Consider the following 6,363-nt stretch of genomic DNA (forward strand, 5'->3'; position numbering starts at 1 on the left):
TGGGACTAAACGTGCACACCGCCATGCCTGGCTAATTTTTTGTATTTTAGCAGAGACGGGGTTTCACCGTGTTGCCCAGGCTGGTCTCGGAACTCCTGAGCTCAGGCGATCTGCCGCCTCGGCCTACCAAAGTGCTAGGATTACAGGCGTAAGCCCCTGAACCTGGCCTAGTTTGCATTTTTTTCCTATCAGTTTTATAAGTTAAGAAATAAAAGGGGCCAGGCTCGGTGGCTCAAGCCTGTAATCCCAGCACTTTGGGAGGCCGAGGCGGGCGGATCACAAGGTCAGGAGATCGAGACCACAGTGAAACCCCGTCTCTACTAAAAATACAAAAAATTAGCCGGGCGCAGTGGCGGGCGCCTGTAGTCCCAGCTACTCAGGAGGCTGAGGCAGGAGAATGGCGGGAACCCGGGAGGCGGAGCTTGCAGTGAGCCGAGATCGCGCCACTGCACTCCAGCCTGGGCGACAGCGTGAGACTCCGTCTCAAAAAAAAAAAGAAATAAAAGGAATTAATGTTACTTATCTTATTTTTTTTTTAATTGGTGCCCTTTAATAGTACTCTATCTTAGTAATTACAAAATCGAACTTGTCACTTTTTATAGCATTGCAGTCCATTTTTGAAAAACTCTTAATTTGAGCACTTTATTAATTTGGAGCTGTTGAACATTTTTACAGCTAATGTAGTATTTTCAACACTGTTTTTTTGTTTGTTTGTTTTTTGTTTTTCCTTGAGACAGAGGCTCGCTCTGTCACTCATGCTGGAATGCACTAGTGCAATTTCAGCTCACTGCAACCTCTGCCTCCTGGGTTCAAGCAATTCTCATGCCTAAGCCTCCTGAGTAGCTGAGATTACAGGTATGGGCCACCATGCCCAGTTAATTTTTTGTATTTTCAGTTGAGACAGTGGTTTCACCATGTTGGTCAGGCTGGTCTTGAGCTCCTGACCTCAAATTATCTGCCTGCCTCGGCCTCCCAGACTGCTGGATTACAGGCATGAGCCACTGCACCTGGCCTCCACATTCTTTTTAGAAGGACGTGAAACTTGAAATGATGCTAGCATTTGTTTTCTTTTCTTTTCTTTTTTTTTTTTTTGAGACGGAGTCTGCCTCTTTTGCCCAGTTTAGAGGGCAGTGTGGCACGATCTCAGCTCACTGCAACCTCTGCCTCTTGGGTTAAAGCAGTGATCCTGCCTCAGCCTCCCTAGTAGCTGGGACCACAGGCACGTGCCACCACGCCTGGCTAATTCTGTGTTTTTGGTAGAGATGGGATTTTGCCATGTTGCCCAGGCTGGTCTCAAACTCCTGAGCTCAAGGCCACCCATCTTGGCCTCCCAAAGTGCTGGAAAGTGAACTCCTGAGCTCAAGACCACCCATCTTGGCTTCCCAAAGTGGTGGTGTGAGCCACCACACCTGGCCAAGTTCCTTCTTAAGGATCAATTCTGAGAGAGAAATTATATTAGCTTTTCCTAAAATCATGCTGAATAATAACCCCAAATCTCAGTAGCTTATAACAGACATTTCTGTTTTGGGTCTGTCCTCATAATTCTAGGACTCGGGCTGAGGGAACAGCCACAATCTGAAACATTCTCATGGCACAGGGCAGGAGCTTATGATGTCAAGTCCAATTATACCAGTATGATTAAAGTTTCTGTTTGAAAGGGGCTGACATTGATGAAACCCGACATGATTGAGGCAGGAAAGTATACTTCTCCCATGGCAGGGGAGTGGTGGATTTCAGAGTTGGAGAAAAAAAGTGGGTATTTTACTGAAAGAATACAATCTATTAAACTCAGCTATCTTGACCATAAATATTAACTTCCTTTCTGCGTTGTGCATGCAAAAGACACTTCCCAAGGAAGATAAGAGATAAGCTAATAGTGTCATCCAATTGTTACACTTTTTTCAAAGTTCGGTCTTTTATATCAGGTCCAGATGTGGCCCTTCATCTAGAGACCTGTGAACTGAAAAGACAAATTATATCACCTCACATATCCAGCAAGCAATAGTGGAATAGGTCTGCAGTCTGTAGCAATTTTTTCCTTTTTTTTTTTTTATTTTTTTTATTTTTTGTGGTAGAGACAGGGTCTCACTTTGTTGCCCTGGCCGGTCTTGAACTCCTGGGTTAAAGCCATCTACCCACCTCAGCCTCCTGTGGTGCTGGAATTACAGGTGTAAGCCAGCACACCCAGCCAAAATCTTAAGTATTACTTGGCAAATGATAGGAGATTCCCCTTACTAGGGGATAGTGACATTGATGAGGTTCTTGTGTTGTTTTCTGGAGGTACTTCATCCAGATTCTTCACTCTGCCTGTGGGGAGGTTCTACCTTTTTCATTATCAATGTCGGCCATGTCTCTGAAGAGGGCATTAGAGAGTATGTCCTTCTGAGCAGCTTTCTGAAGTTGGGGGCACAAAGATCTTTTTACATCTACAACAGTCACAGTCTTTCTTTTTTTTTTTTTTTTTTTCCTGTTGTTTGCTTTTTTGAGATGGAGTCTCACTGTGTTTCCCAGGCTGAAGTGCAATGGTGCCATCTCAGCTCACTGCAACCTCCACATCTCAAGTTCAAGGGATTCTCCTGCCTCAACCTCCTGAGTAGCTGGGATTACAGGTGCATACCACCATGTACGGCTAATTTTTTCTTTTTTGAGACAGAGTCTCACTCGTTGCCCAGGCTGGAATGCAGTGGCACAATCTTGGCTCACTGCAACCTCTGCCTCCCAGGTTCAAGCAATTCTCCTGCCTCAGCCTCCCAAGTAGCTGGGATTACAGGCATGCACCACCACGCCTGGCTAATTTTTGTAGTTTTAGTAGAGACAGGGTTTCACCATGTTGGCTGAACTGGTCTTGAACTCCTGACCTCAGCTGATCCGCCTGGCTTGGCCTCCCAAAGCGCTGGGATTACAGGTGTGAGCCACTGCACCCGGCCCAGCTAATTGTTTTGCATTTTTAGTAGAAATGAGATTTTAGCATGTTGGCCAGGCTGGTCTCAAACTCCTGATCTCAAGTGATCTGCCTGCCTCGGCCTCCCAACGTGCTGAGATTACAGGCATGAGCCAGTGTGCCCAGGCTTGCAGTAGATACATTGCCTATTTGTTTTTTTTTTCTTTATATGGAGTAGATATATTTTCTAAGGCCAGAAAACCTACCCATGGATTATGTTCTACAAAAAGGGCAGAAGAACTAACCTGCTAAGATGACATCGTATCACTAACCAACTCAGTGATCTGGGTGTGGTGGTACATGCCTGTAGTCCCAGCTGCGCAGGAGGCTGGGGCAGAAAGACTGCTTGAACCAGGGAGTTTGAGGCTGTAATGAGCCATAATGGTGCCAAGTGCACTCCAGCCTGGATGACAGAGTGAGTCCCTGTCTCAAAAAAAAACGAAAACTGGGTGCCATGGCTCACGCCTGTAATCCCAGCACTTTGGGAGGCTGTGGTGGGCAGATCAGGTCAGGAGATCGAAACCATCCAGGCTAATATGGTGAAACCCCATCTCTTACTAAAAATACAAAAAATTAGCCAGGCGTGGTGGCAGGTGCCTGTAGTCCCAGCTACTCGGGAGGCTGAGGCAGGAGAATGGCGTGAACCTGGGAGGCACAGCTTGCAGTGAGCCGAGATCGCGCCACTGCACTCCAGCCTGGGTGACAGAGCGAGACTCCATCTCAAAAAACAAAACCTCAGTGGTAGTTATCTGCTATCTAAGGCTAACAATAAAAGGCTGTTACAGAGCTATATGGGCAGGGCCATCCCTGAGACTTCAGACCTGTAGAACCATCAGCATGCAATACCTGCCTGAGAGAGTCCAGGTACCTCTCTTCAACTCCTGAGAGCTGCTGGGTTGGCTGTGCCCAGCAAAACCATGGGGTAGGGCTGCCCTGGGGCTTTGGGGTCCAACCCCCATCCCAGTGCATCCAGAAGTCAAGATACTGAGTCAAGAATTATTCTCAAGCTTCAAGAGTTAATGTTTGCCTTGTTGGGTTTTTAACTTACTTGGGACCTATTACTCCTTTTTTCTTGCATGTTTCTCCCTCTTGGGATGAGAATGTCAATCCTATTCCTGGCCCATCGTGTTTTGGAAGCACATCTATTTGATTTCACAGGCTCACAGTTGGAGGAGAATTTGCCTCAGGATGAGTCATGCCTTGAGTCTCATCCATATCTGATTTAGGTGAGACTCTGAGCTTTATAGTTTTAGGTTGGTGCTGGAATGAGTTGAGACTTTTGGGATGGATAAATGTATTTTTGTTTTTTGTCTTTTGATACAGTGCCTCCCTTTGTTGTCCAGGCTGAAGTGCAGTGGTACGATCTTGGCTCACTGTCAACAACTTCCACCTCCCAGGTTCAAGCAATTCTCGTGCCTCAGCTTCCAAGTAGCTGGGATTATAGGCATACACCACCACACTCAGCTAATTTTTTTATTTTTAGTAGAGAGGGTTTCACTGTGTTGGCCGGGCTGGCATGGAATTCGTGACCTCAAGTGATCCGTTTGCCTCAGCCTCCCAGAGTGCTGGGATTATAAGCGTGAGCAACTGCATCTGATAAATGTATTTTGCATGAGAGTAGGACATAAATTTTGGGGGCCAAAGGCGGTAAGCTATGGTCTGACTGTGTCCTTCAAAATTCATCTGTTGAAAATTGCCAATGTGACAATACTAAAAGGTAGGGCCTCTAGGAAATGATTAAATCATGAGTACAGAGCCGTCATGAATACGATTAAGGCCCTTAAAAAAGGTTTGAGGGCCAGGCACAATGGCGCATGCCTGTAATCCCAGCACTTTGGGAGGCCAAAGTGGGCCGATCACCTGAGGTCAGGAGTTCGAAGCCAGCCTGGCCAACATGGCAAACCCTCATCTCTACTAAAAATACAAAAATTAGCTGGGCGTGGTGGTGGGCGCCTATAATCCCAGCTAATTGGAAGGCTGAAACAGGAAAATGGCTTGAACCCAGGAGGTAGAGGTTGCAGTGAGCCGAGATTGTGCCACTGCACTCCAGCCTGGGTGACAGAATAAGACTGTCCCCCCCAAAAAAAAAACAGGTTTCAGGGAGTGGGTTCCTTCTGCCCTTCTGCCATGTGAGGATACAGTGTTAAACCCCTCAGATGAAGTAGCGTTCAAAGTACCATCTTGGAAGAAGAGACTGAGCCCTCACCAAACACTGAAACTGCTGGTACTTTGATCTTAGACTTTTGAGCCTCCTGAACATGAGAAGTAAATTTCTGTTGTTATAAATTACCCAAACTAAGGTATTTTGTCATAATAGCACATATGGAGTAACAGGAGCTAATCAACATTCATGGAATACTCCACCAAACAACAGTAGAACACTTTCTTTTCAAGTGCTTGTAGAACAGACCATATCCTGGATGACAAAATAATGGGGTGGCTCATGCCGGTAATCCCAACACTTTGGGAGGCCAAGGCGGGCGGATCACGAGGTCAGGAAATCGAGACCATCCTGACTAACACGGTGAAACCCCATCTCTACTAAAAATACAAAAAATTAGCCGGGTGTGGTGGTGGGCGCCTGTAGTGCCAACCACTCAGAAGGCTGAGGCAGGAGAATGGCATAACCTGGGAGGCGGAGCTTGCAGTAAGCCGAGATGGTGTCACTGCACTCCAGCCTGGGCGACAGAGCGAGACTCCGTCTCAAAATAAATAAATGAATAAATAAATAAATTTCACAAATATAAAAGAATTGAAATTATAGACTGTGTTCTGACTACAATGGAATTAAATGAGGAATCAGTAACAGTCGAATAACAGGAAAATTTCCAAACACTTGGAAACTGAACATACTGTTAAATGAGGCATAGGTCAAAGGAGTCTCAAATGAAATTTTTTTAAAAAGCATTGAACCAGGCCAGGTGCAGTGGCTCACACTTGTAATCCCAGCACTTTGGGAGGCCAAGGCGGGCGGATCACCTGAGGTCAGGAGTTGGAGATCAGCCTGGCCAACATGGAGAAACCCCATCTCCACTAAAAATACAGAAATTAGCTGGGTGTGGTGGTGGGTGCCTGTAATCCCAGCTACTCGGGAGGATGAGGCAGGAGAATCACTTGAACCAAGGAGGCAGAGGTTGCAGTGAGCTGAGATCATGCCATGGCATCCAGCCTGGGTGTGTCACTGCAAGACTCTGTCTCCAAAAAAAAAAAAAAAAAAAAAAAAAAAGAATCTGCTGGGCGTGGTGGCTCGCGCCTTTAATCCCAGCACTTTGGGAGGCCAAGGAGGGTGGATCACGAGGTCAGGAGATCTAGACCGTCCTGGCTAACAAGGTGAAAACCCGTCTCTACTAAAAATACAAAAAAATTAGCCTGGCGTGGTGGCGGCACCTGTAGTCCCAGCTACTCGGGAGGCTGCCCATTCT

The sequence above is a fragment of the Macaca fascicularis genome, chromosome 6 (assembly GCF_037993035.2).
Source record: "Macaca fascicularis isolate 582-1 chromosome 6, T2T-MFA8v1.1".
In the NCBI taxonomy this organism is placed as follows: domain Eukaryota; kingdom Metazoa; phylum Chordata; class Mammalia; order Primates; family Cercopithecidae; genus Macaca; species Macaca fascicularis.